At 35.9% G+C, this 13,660-nt stretch overlaps 1 long non-coding RNA gene across 1 annotated transcript in view; it reads left to right on the forward strand.

Moving 5' to 3' along the window:
• LOC136793992 (uncharacterized) overlaps nt 1-13,660 on the forward strand; it is a 564,836-nt gene that overhangs the window by 209,167 nt on the left and 342,009 nt on the right. The gene's annotated exons all lie outside the window — the stretch shown is intronic.

Here is a 13,660-nt window from a genome sequence, read left to right on the forward strand (position 1 = left end):
CTTCCCCTTCACCTCTCATGACTAATCCACACCAAAATGCAAATGTAACTTGAAACCAATTGTTTTGGAGGCTTCTGAAGTTTGGTTAATTTTTCCTTTCTGTAACTTTTCACTTTGAAACACCTTTTGGCTTCTGGGATCTGACTGGAGCCAGGAGGGGAAATGCCAAAATTCTATGGGGAAGGCTTGTTCTTAAGGTAATTTAGACCTAACTTGAGGAAGTCAACTTTTGCTATAAATTTTATGTTAAAAAACTCTGAAATTTCCAGTGGGTTGAACAAATGCAAAAATTGCAGATAATAAAAGAAAATTTAGATAATAATGCAAAAGTAAGGAATTGTCAGACACTTCATGGGGGTGAGGGGTGGAGTTTAAGCTTTAGATCTTGAAGCTTGGGCTCTCCCCTTTGTTTTACCATTAATTCAGTTATTGTTTTCAAACTTTTCCTCTAAATTTCCCTACCTTAAATATATGCAGCAGTAAGATCTCTTCATGCCCAATCATTAGGGATATACAAGCCTTCTAAGGGTGTGCAAATACTTTTTTTCATTCACGTAGCAAATATTTGCTTGCCATCTACATGCCAGGAGCTAGTCTAAGTTCTGGGTATATAACAGTGGGAAAAAAACAAATCTGACCTATGTACCCTAAATTCCAGTGGGGATTAAACAAATAAATATATGTTAGATTTTATTAGGTGCCATACAGAAAGATGAATCTATGTACAAAAATATTTTATATAGAGTGGTTGGGAAAGGCCTTTCTGAAAAGTGACCTTTAAGCAGAGAACTGATGGAAATGAATGAGTGAGCCATGTAGACACCCTAGGGGAAGCGTCCCACAAAGTAGGACTAGAAAGTCTGAAAGTCCTATGTGCTTATGGGTTTGAGAAGCTGTGAGAACAATGTGCTGGGGAGGGGTGAACATGGAGGAGAATGGTAAATGACATGTTCAGGGTAAGAGCAGGAAAGAGATACTCAATTTTGAGTCTAGAGTCCATGCTTATACAGAAAAGAAGCAGTAACCAGCATAGTCACTGAAATTGTTGCTGTTCTCCTGTGATTTAGGAGCACGATTGAAAGCGCTCTGCTACTTGAGTTTAGAATTTCAGTCTTCCCTTCACCAAATTTGTCAGGACAATTGGCAGGAATGTAATTTAAAAAGAGGAAACCTAAATATACAAGAAGAGGTAGAAAGCTTGTTTAAACAAGAGGAGGAGACAATTGGAAAAAATTAATTCCCCCCTAATTAAGCTATGAATTTTCAACAATTGAATCAAAATCCCAAAATGATGCTTCCAACTCCTCTTTTTCTTCTCTTCCCTTCCCTAACCTCCCTCCCTTACCCCTCCTCACTTTCTATTTCCTCCCCTTCCAAAAGGTTACATGCTGTATGATTACATTATATAGCATTCTTGAAATGACAGAATTATAGAAATGGGGAACAGATCAGTGGTTTCCAGTTGTTAAAGAAGGGGTGTAGATGAGAAAGAGTGGGCGTGGCTATAAAAGGGCAAGATGAGGGATGTATATGGCAATAAAAATGTTCTCTCATATTGACTCTTTTAATTCCAGTATCCTGGTTGTGATATTTGTCCTATAGTTTTACAAGATACTACTATTTGGGAAAATTAGGTAAAGGGACACAGGATCTGTGTGTATTATTTTTTTTACAACAGTATGTGAATCTACAAGTATCTGAAAATAAAAGTTTACAAATTTAAAATAATGAGCATCGTGATGCTGGAGGACAACCGACACTCTTCCCTTAGCATCTTTCTGTAAGGCTTTTCTGACACCAAATCTTCTACGGCGTGTTTATCCCTTGGTACAGTAAAGCAACATTATCCATAATTTAAATTCACTGGTACTCTTTTAGGCAAGCAAGCTGTGATGTTACCCAGCTGAGAGCAGGAAAATCACCCAGAAGAGCCAAAATAGTTTTCAGAGGAGCAAGATAATCTGAAAATTCATATAGAATAGAAAAGGGCCACAGCGTACTTTGGAACATTTTTGATGAAGAAGAAGTTAAATAGATCTCCCTTTTCCCCCCTGTTTGCCAAGACACCAGCAGAACATGAAATTTTCCATTCCACCAACTCTTCTTCAATACTTAGTGCTATCAGAATTTCTAATTTTTCCTAATTTGATGGGTGTGAAGTGGTCTCTTTTTGTTTTATTTTCTTAGAAATTTTTAGGAAGTCTTGATATATTCTGCATACTAATCCTTCTCAATATTATGTGCTGCACATGTTTCTCAATCTGAAAAGTTGAGATTATGTGAAATAGTTTCTATACTATAGATTTTATCTTGTTTAAAATTTTGTTAAAACTTGCCTGAAACTATCTGGCATTATAAACCTTTAATTATTACAACTGTGTGTTGCAGCTGTAGGAATAGACAAAAATTTTAACAGAGAAAACTAATCAAGAAATATACCCACACATTGAATTTGATTTATGATTAAAATGGCTGTATGTCCCAGTTTGCATGGGACTATTCCTGGGACTTATGCCTGTTGTCCAAGCATAATTATTAATAATGCACTTTTCAGTTTCAAACACCTTTTGGTATAGATGAAAAATATATACAGTCATCCTATATATATGAGAGGTGGACCTAGAAGTAGAGATATCATTGGCTATCCATATTGAAGAGAATAAAATTTTATGCCTATTCAACACTAACAAAAATACATTCCATATGAATTGAAAATATAAACATGAAAGAAATCTTCATAACTTTTAGAAATAATTATAACAGAAAAGCTTTACAACATTGAGATGGGGAAGAATTTCTTTAAAATGACATAAAGGGCTTCCCTGGTGGTAAAGTGGTTGAGAGTCCGCCAGCTGATGCAGGGGATGCGGGTTCGTGCCCCGGTCCGGAAGGATCCCACATGCCGTGGAGCGGCTGGGCGCGTGAGCCATGGCTGCTGAGCCTGCGCGTCCGGAGCCTGTGCTCCACAACGGGAGGGGCCACAACAGGAGAGGCCCGCGTACAGCAAAAAAAAAAAAAAAAAAAAAAAAAAAAAAAAGAAGAAAAAAATGACATGAAATCACAAACCACATTAAAATTAAAAAAAATTATCTTTTGGAGAAACTTTGGGGAGCAATTTGACAATGTGTGCAGAAATTCTAAGATGCTCAAACCCATCTCTAGATACACAATGAAGAGAGCTTTTGACCTTGTACACCAAGGGATGTGTATGAGACATTTACTGCGTCAGTGGTCATACAAATTTAGAAACAACCTGTATGTGCAACAGTTTGAGGATGGATAAATAAATTGTGGTATTTTCATAAAATGGAATGCCATGTAGCAATTAAAACAAATGTACCAAGTAAAAATTTGCACAAAATTGTATAGGAGGAGTATCTTCTCCTTTCCTCTTGTAATTGACTCGGTCACTTGTTTCCTACATCTGCATACCAAGGTTGCTGAAGACAAATGTGCACATCTCATTAAAGATTATTTTGTGAAAGTGAGAAAAGAGGGACATTGTATACTTTTATATTTTAAGACTTATTAGCAAACTCAGAATTTAAAAAAAAAAAAACCCTGTGTATAGCATGTTGTATTTTAGCCACCCAGTTATATCTTAGATATAACAAAGAACAAGATCTTCAAAAAAATTCAAGGGTGCATATTAGAACTTAAAACACTTCCAAAATTTTTAGCCTATCCTATGTTAAACTCTTTAAGTAATATAAAAATATAGTAGTTCATACAATATTTTAGAACCTCCATAAAAGAAACATTGCACATATAAGGTGATTTAAATATGTACTAAGTTTTCTTGGATCAAACTGTTAGTTGTACCCCGTGACTACGTGTAAGACTCGTTTTAATCTAAGTTTATTTTTACATCAAAAGTCTTGTAATCCCTGTATCTATTTCTGACTTTTGATTATTGAAATATTTCCTCTAATCCATTCAATGAATAAATCCATTAAAATAATATTTACCCTTGTCTCATGGAGGGTTGGGTATTTCCACTGGGCTTGAGGAGTGCTTCTATTTTTCATCTTTGGTTTCACTACTGGCCACTGTAAATTTACCTCTGTGTTAAAACTGGCTAAAGGAATTTCTGTCCTGAAGCAAATCATTTGCTTCCTGAAATTGGCAATTTGATATTGAGGAACCAATCCAAGGAACTCCAAGGTCTGGGTCATAAATAGTATCTAAGGTGAAGGGGAATGGCGGTCTTGTTCTTTGTCAGCTCTAATTTTGCTTCTTCATCTCTGAGCAGAATATCTGTCTCATATGTCCCCTTATTCCTCCTTTTGCCTCTTTTCATGACTCACAGATGATAGAGTACTTAATGGCAGGGCGTTGGGGCAGGGATTATGGCAATGAGGTTTTTAGTAGAATAATTAAGGACCTATTCCTTTCTACTTCATATTTCAATGAGAATTGCGTTATATTGCTGATACTATGTGTTGTCCTATTTGAGAAATATTTGAATAATTTATTTAAACATGTGTTTCATAGAAATACCATACTTTGCATTTTATCCTGTATTTCTTCAGAGGCATTCAGGGTGTGCTCATCAGAATATAAACTGACAAATACCAACATGCTAAATAACAGTGTGGAGTGCCCTTTGACTTGTGAAAAGCGCTGTACCTCATTTCTTTGACTAGCTTTTGCTGTGTGGTAATTGTCAGGGAAACATCTGGTTACTGTCACATATTTTAGTATCCAGTCTCATTGCATGACATTTTGTTCTGTGACATTTAGTTCCCACTTGGGACTTTGAACTGGAAACCTAAAATTAAGTTTCATTTCCAACATAATAATAGGGAATTGTCCGGGTTAATGATGTTTGAGGTTCCCAGTAATGGAATTTCAACATAGCACATTGGAAAAAATAATAGTAAATTGTTATCCGTGATTTTCTTTACAAAAATACAAATACTTAGACAGGTCCCAGAAACTGTTTGGAGGGGCTACTCTGGAACTTTTCTTAGTCTTGAGAATATTATCCTTTGCTTTTTAGACTCATGATAAATAGAAACAAACTCTCTTATGGTGAAGTTCATATACCTACATATCTCTCATTTACCCTTTACATGGACATTTTTTATTCCTGTAAGGAAACATTTAGGAATATTCAATTTGAAATGTTTGAGTATACTTTTCTTAGGTTTTCCACAACAGAATTGTGTCTATCATGCATTCTCTCTGCTGGTTCTTTCATAAAATAAAAAGGAAAGATTTTAGACAAATTTCCATTTTGCCTCTGCTTGAGTTTGGCCATCAGCTTAGTGCCCATGTGCCTCTAGTTCATCTCCTGGACTAGATGGGAAACCCATTCTTACTTTCCTATGCTGTTGGCTCAAGCTAGTCCTAACAACTGGTGCTTCCCTCATCAATTTGTTCCCAGGAAATGTTGTGTGTCCTTAGGTTTCTCCACTGGACTTATTAAACTCACATGTTATTTAAGTTAAAACTGATGCAACCATCATTCAGAAGAAGGGATAGCTGGTTTGTTACAGTTTTGTTGAATAGTCTCCACCTTAAAAACAAACAAACTGCACTGATAGGATGTTTTAGATCTAGTTCCAGAGGAAACAGACTGTGTGATGGAGATTTGCATATAGGAAGTTTATTGGAGAGTGGTCTTGGGACATCTTTGAGGGGTGAAGGAAGCAGGGTTAGGCAGAGGAAAATAAGTTGATCTGGGATGAAGTCTCAACAAATATTTCAGCTGGTCCCACAGGGCTGACCCCCACTGGATTATTGGTAATTGAGCAAGAGGACAAGAGTTTTATGTGTGACAGTGAGCTGTCATTGGATGTGGCTGCCATAGAGGAGGGGCATGCAACTTACTTTCAGCATCTGGGGAATGAGTGCCCAAGTCCTGAGAAGGGTATCTGGGCAGTGCACCACCTGATAACTAGGCAGGATTCTAAAAGCTGAATTGTTGTCTTGGAAACAAAGATGATAGGCATATTTCCCCTCATTTCCTGATTTATTTCAAACATATTAAGAATTTAGCAGGAGGTAGGTGGCTGCACAGTGCAGAATACACAAAATATTTTTATCTGTTTTTTGGGGGTGTGTGTGAGCTCCCTGTTTCCTGTGTGTTTAACAGCTATCACTTTCTATGAAAATGAGGCTTTGTTGGGGGGACAAAAGCTGAAATATTGCTAAACCATTGCTATATTAAGACATATATAACTTTTCTAGAAACTATCATGCTTATAGTGTGTACCCTTAGTTTCAAGTGAATATTTTAAAACATCAGTCCCTCTTCCCACAGACAGTGTCCATCTCCATAACTGAAGTAAGAAAGCTATGTCCATTTGTAAGTTATCTTGGCCTCCTTCGTTCTGATGCCTCAGAAAGCCCATCTTTCCAGGGGAGAAAATTGAGGTTCAAAACCAGAGTACCTCCTCATGAGCTTGCCTAGGACCCAGTAATCCACAGTGCTGAGAGAAGCATGATTTTAACATACATTGATGGTGTAGTCAATGGTCAGAAAAATGTTTCCTGGGAAGAAAGAAATAATACACAAACTGAGCCTGAAATCTGTGTAATGAAGTAATCTCCTGAGTGTGGAGATTTTGAAGGTGACTCAGACATTATTTTAACACATTAGGAAATTTTTTATAAATATTTACCATCGACCAGCAAGAGGGCAGAAAATCAACATGTACTGAGTACTTACTGCTTGCCAGTCATTATACAAGACAGTTAATAATATAGTAACATTCAATCCTTACTACCGTGCCAAGTGTTATGAATTATTATCCAAGCTTTTTGTTCATTCATTTCTATCTTAAAAGAGGTAACGTTTCTAGGTTTACACTGCTAGAAAGTGGCAGAGCCAGGATTGAAATATAGTCGCTCTGATTGAAAAGTACATGCCATTCCTCCCAAAAGAGTATCTATAAAGAAAAACATGTCATTTAAAATAAAACACCTTCATTATCCTTAGAATTACATTTCTGAAAAGAATTGAAAAAAAATTGGGTTGTAAATTGTGTGGATCTGATTTTAAAAATTAATTTTTATTTTTTATTTTGGTAGAGTGCCCATATAATAGAGAGAAAAGTAATTTTGGAATCAGGAGATCTGCATTCATTTCCTGGCAGTGAGCTCTGGGAAAGAAAATGAACTTCAACTTTATCACTTACAAAATTAGGGTGTAAAAGTAGGATGTAAAAGTAGAATTTCAGCTAATTTACTGCATTTCATACTGGAGACAAATCTGAACAAATCAGAACTATGTTGTGTCCCAGAACCAATCTGTGATATTTTTTATGTTAGGTACTCCTGTGGTTACATGAAACATTGGTTTAGCATTGGGTTATCCCAGAGTGATTTTATCTCTATTTTGTTGAAGGCCTATTAGCTTTTTGCTTGTTTATTGTACAAAAAGAGAGAGAAGTTCAGATGGTAAAGAAAGGAGGATAAAACACTGAACACTGTAGAAATCCTGCATATTATTGGCTTCACCAGTAAATGATCAGAGAAGGAGAAATAAATGAGGAAAGAAGGGTTGGCAAATGTGACTACAGTTACAAAATGTCCCTGGTTTTTTGGTACATAACACAGGCATTCCATTGTTTTATATATCATTGGTTCTGAATGGATTTACTAAAATCTTTGGAGAGGGTACCCGTTTTACCCACCCATCTTGTAGTTGCACACAGTAGGATGACAGGAACCTATTCAGTCATGTATTTGGATTCAAAAGTTGACTCTGCAGTTCTACTGGGAAGATTAAGATTTAAAAAATGAAAGCTAGGGTTATGAATTAGTGTGTGTCCAGGTAACTACCTCTGGTGTAAACTGCTATATATGGGATGAAACGGAAAGTCACTTGGATCAAAACATGCTTGGAAGGAGGTAGGAGCTGGATTAGAGAACAGCTGATTTCTGAGGTGAAGAATATTATTAATAAAAATATAGTCTCCTAATGTTCTCCTCTGAAGTTAGCAATATTTATTTATATATATAAATTTTGATATATTAGCCAATTCCATTTAATAGTCATGTCTCCTTTATAGTCTAATTCCAAATATTTTTGAAATAAATAAAATTATTTAGATGTTAACTCATAAAAATTGTTATAATTTACCAGGAATTAATGGAGGCTACCATAAATAGGTTTATATTTGTATGTACTAGTTTGATTTTGTTTTTTCTCTAGTTAACAGAGAAGGTCAACATTTAAAATTATAAGAACTCCCAATAGAATATCTATTCATCGCTAAATTTTCTGGCCTACATAGAACTCATCTAAATTGCATATTGAGACTTAATTCAGATGTAGTTATTTGATTTCCGTCATATTTGGGGTCATTGAGAAAACTATAAAATAAATTTTTGTAGAAAAGTGTGACATGATTCTGGGTATATTACAAAAATCTATGGGTTGATTAAGTAAAGATTTATTAAGCAAAACTGTATATTGGATTTTGTGGTGACATGGCTTAGGAGTTTGTTGAGATTGCTTGATATGAAGGTTAGTGTCAAACAATTCTGTTTTATAGACAAGAAAGCCTTATGGTTCCAGATGTGCCAGAGCACCTCCTAAACTTGAGTTCTAAGGGTCTTAAGTTACAGACTCTGTATTAGTTTTCTCGGGCTACCGTAACAAAGTACCACCATCTGGTTGTATTAGGCAACAGAATTTCATTGTCTCACTGTGCTGAAGGCTAGAAGTCTGAAATCAAGGTATTGGCAGAGTTGATTCCTTCTGAGCACTATGAGGGAGAGTAGCTTCTAGTGACTTGCTGGCAATCATTGATGTTTCTTGGCTTGTGGACTCATCACCCCAATCTCTGCTTTCATGTTCATATGGTATTCTCCCTGTGTGCATGTCTATGTTCAAGTTTCCTGTTTTTATTAGGCCATCGGTCATATTGGGTTAGCTGTTCACCCTAGTCTAGTTTGACCTCATCTCAACTAACCACATCTGCAAGGACCCTATTTCCTAATAAGACCACATTCTAAGATACTGGGATGTCAAACCTTACTAGGGCCTATGTTTAAATTTTGTTTTAATTTTTTCCCAGTAGTAGGAATGAATAACTTAAGTGATTCGGAGCCATTAATTTTATCACTAGGGAATATTTATAAGCATGGAGAAAATATAACTTAAAAAAACCCATAGGAGTGTGCAACAATAATTTCAGGTACTCAATATTGTCTCCAACAATCTCTACTAATATTACTGTGGAGTCTATACTCATTTGATACAGCTGAAGTTGGTATTAGTTTAAATAAAGCCTATATTTTTCTTGTGAGTCTAATAAGGAAATAGATTTGACATAGCTATTTAATGTCACTTGGAGTCAAAAATTAGAAAGAATTTTTGCAGTTGAAATATGGTGATTTGACTATTTCTTAGGAGATCTTGGAGGATGGAATGCAGAACTTTCCTAGGGTAAGATGAGGAGGAAGGATCGCGGATACTGACTTTAAAATACTAGTATTTTTTAAAATTTTAATTTAATTTATTTATTATTTTTGGCTGCGTTGGATCTTCATTGCTTTCTCTGGTTGCGGTGAGTGAGGGCTACTCCTTGCCGCAGTGTGCGGGCTTCTCATTGCGGTGGCTTCTCTTGCTGCAGAGCATGGGCTCCAGGTGCGCGGGCTTCAGTAGTTGTGCCTCGCGGGCTCTAGATCGTAGGCTCAGTAGCTGTGGTACACGGGCCTGGTTGCTCCGCGGCACGTGCATCTTCTCGGACCAGGGCTCGAACCCGTGTCCCCTGCACTGGCAGGCGGATTCCTAACCACTGTTCCACCAGGGAAGTCCCCAAAATACTAGTGTTTAAAAAAAATATACTACTTAGTTTCATTTGTTTCCTACATGAGGGTAAGCTTGCATTGTAAAATGCATTTTACATCCAATTTTCAATTTATCAGGAAAACAAGTAAGATGTTGTTTGTATCTTTACTTATTTGCAATACCATTTGTCAGTGTTTCTTTTTCATTTTTCTCAGTTGGAAAGCTCCCTAATAAACAGATATTTTAATATCATTTTTATAGATATTGGCTTAAATATTATTGTTTAACATATTGATAGTGTCATGGAAAAATGGCATTTGAAAAGTCTGGTGTTTAAATACCAGATGTTAAAATATTTTAATGTTGAATTGATAACCCTTAACCCAAATGCCTCCTGTAACCATAAGGAGTAATCTTTTTTTGATTTATAATACCTCACGAAACACTGATTTTAATTTACTGCTCCTTGAAAGACCTCTTTGAGAATATTTGTATTGTCAGCAGCTTAAATTGACCACAGAAATGATCACTAAATAATTTCAAAAATTGTGAGATTATTTAGGCATTTAAGATGTGTATAATTAAAACCAAACTTTAGGAGGGTTAAGGCCTTACCATAGTTGGTTATTCTACAACTGGGGTCACTGCCTAAGTTGTACGAAGGCCTATGCTCAATTAGCAGTTGTAATGAGGAACATGGGATGTCTTGATTCTTCATTTGCTGTTCTCATCTTTAGAGGATGCAATTGCCTATATTAAAACATGAACATAGGCTCTTTTGTGGAGGATAATAAAAACATGTTAGGTAATACATGCCACATGCATAGATGGTTGGCATATGGCTTTTCTCTTTGAGTATGGAATTGTTGCCCTTAGCTGCTATCATGGAACAGCCACATGGAAATGTTCATTATTAGTCACTTAGGAATGAGACCAGTTCCTTTGATCTCATTAGTTTGATCATGATTATTCCATTTTAACATGGTGTTTTGTAAAGGTGTTTTCAGTAGATTATTCACTTGCAAGGGCATTTTGTGTTTTATTATTTTCTAATCATCTGAAGAAAAGAGATATTCATGTTATAAAGCTTTTTCCTCTCATATTGAATATATACAAGACATAGTGAGAGATATAGAGCACATTGTCACTTTTTCTTTTTTATTTTACAATTAAAAAAAAAACAAATGGCATTTGAGTTTCAGATTTTTCTCTTCACGTTGATATATTTGAAAATACTAGTACCTACTCTTGGGATAAATATAAAGAAATACTTATAATGTCATGTTGTGATATAGACTGATATTTAGTATGAGAACCACCTATTGATTCAATGCAAACTTGCATTCATCTCAATGACCAGTTTGCAGAATTATAGTGAGCGTGCCTATATTCAGGGCCCTATTCTTGGCTTTAAAACAAACAAACAAAAATGAATACAATCTCTCCCTTTTAAAAAATGCCTTTAAAAATCTTGATCTCTCTGATTTGAAGAAAAAGATGACACCTAATTAGAATTAGCAAAAAATGCAGGATTGTCAGTAGTCTCATTTATATAGATGTAGCTGAGAACTGATTTGTTTTTACACCTGCCCCGCACCACCCTTTCCTTGGTACACAGTTATTCACCAGTTCCAGTGGTGTGGGCTGCCAATATCCCCACGGTGTAGCTCTGGATCATGTAACTGAAGCTTGGCCAACCATACTGCCCATATGCCTTGTCCTGCTGTTTCCTCTGAAAGTTGGCATCTTATCCAAACTTGGCCAATAAGAGGCATACCTTGGATGTTTCCATTTTGGAATCTTGAGAAAAGGAGGTATGGGATTTTGGGCTTTGGAGTTGGAAGAAATGAATTGGAGGCAAGCGGTAGCCAAGCAAATAAAGCCAATCAGAGGTAAGAGTGCCAGAGAGGAAGAGGATTTTAGTTGCTTCATGTCTCAGTTCTGGTGGAACTCAGAATTGCCCTTTTCCTTCTAGTATCTTTCCAAAATACCCCTCTTTTTTTCTTACAGCTTAATTTAAGTTAAAAAAGTCCTATCTAGTGAAATAGACAAGAATCCTTAATCAATAGGATACTTGTTTGCATGTGAATGTGTTACTTCTAATGCTCTAGATATCTTCTCTTAAATATTTCATGGCTTCCTACAAATATCTTTATTTAAACAAAGTTTGGAACAGTTAAAACATTCCCTGATAAGGCAAAGGTAATTTTTATTTTTGCTGAATAATCATAAAACCTGAATTAAGAAACATCTAAATTATTAGAACTGTGCATATTAATGATGATCTATTTAAATGGTGTCCACAACCTTGCTTGGACCCTGCACCCAACTTGCATTATTATGTATTTTTTTCTCTCTACTTTGCAAGTCAAACTCATTGGCTTACTCTATCCCCTGAAATCAGATTTTGCAGCCTCCTGGCTTTCCTCCAAAAGTCTTTCATTGTTTCACAAGCCATCCTTGTTTTTAATTCATCCTTCTTTATCCACTGTGCAAACTAGGTGGACCTGAATACTTAGGAAAAATTGAAAGCATTTGGTTGTTATTAGAGTAGGGATAGCTGACTCACACATGTAAAACATTAAAGAAACCTTACAAATGTTTGAGTGATTTTTTTCTGTTGTTGTTGTTTGGGCCTGTGGGGCATTTAACCACATCCTGCCAAGCACACAACACATGAGCTTCTCTCTTTATTACCAGGTATAGTTTTAGGCTAATAAAACAAACAAGGCCAATATTTTCATTTTCTTTTCCCAGCATTTTTATTGATTCATTTAAATGTAACATACTATACACTGTTCAGCCTTTTGGGAGGTAGGAGGAGGGAGGGAATCTATATCTTTATGAGGAGTCTCCTCGAAATCAACACTCAGATGGACAAACATTTGTGGCTGATGCACCTTGATATTGTAGCCAGGGGTCACACTTCCTACAGAGACAGAACTCCCCAAATCATGATTTTCTTTTTAAACATATGACATTTAGGACTGGAGCTGCTTTTCCTTCAGTAGCACAATCGAGCTGCAAAGAGGACCAGAATTCTATCCCAATACTAAGCAAAAATGCCATTTTTAAATGTGGAGATTCTCATTACTCCTTACCAAACGGTTTCTGTCTTTCTCTCTGTCAATGTGTGTGTTTTGGGGGTGACTCGGGGGAGAGGTGAAGGAAATGTTTTCTATTTTTGGCTTCTGCAAGCTTTGATACATTTTGCTAGAAGCTGTTTTACTGTTGTGAGTACTATAATGATGACTGTTTACACATAGTCTCTTGGTAATCTAAATGGCTATGTGAAATACGAATCCAGTTTATGCCCTATTTGCTGTCACCATGGTCATCTAATACTGTATTTGTCTCACCAAACATTTAATTTTGGTTGTGGGTGGTCCATGTTCATGTGTCAGGTGCAATTATTATTTTAAAATAAAACATTAAAGATAATCTAGTTCTCATAGGAATGCATTACATTATAGCTCTCAGACTCAGTTACCAATTAAATTTTAACAGATTACAACCACAAAATTAAACATTTTTAGAATCCCATTTGTCAAAAAGCAAGTTGGAAGCCAAGTACCATAAAATGCAACTTTAGCCATAAGGCAAAACACTCTGCCTCAAATGCATTTCCTTTGAAATCCCAACTTTTTAAGGAATGAGAAAAATATGACCTTTTATGGGAAAGTTTCTTAATAAAGCTAATTCTTAAATAACAGATTAACTGGAAGTGCTGGTTAAGCATTGACACAATTAAGTTATTACAGAGGATCACAAAACACCAGCCTTTCTAGAGGTTAAACTTTAGTAAAAAGACACATTTAGTGAGTTTTTCCTTTGTACCAAAATACTGTGTCCAAACAATAAAAATAAACAGACCTTTTCAAAACAAGAGATATGAAGGTAAAACTGCAGCAT

This window comes from Kogia breviceps, chromosome 4 (assembly GCF_026419965.1).
Source record: "Kogia breviceps isolate mKogBre1 chromosome 4, mKogBre1 haplotype 1, whole genome shotgun sequence".
Classification (NCBI taxonomy): Eukaryota; Metazoa; Chordata; class Mammalia; order Artiodactyla; family Physeteridae; genus Kogia; species Kogia breviceps.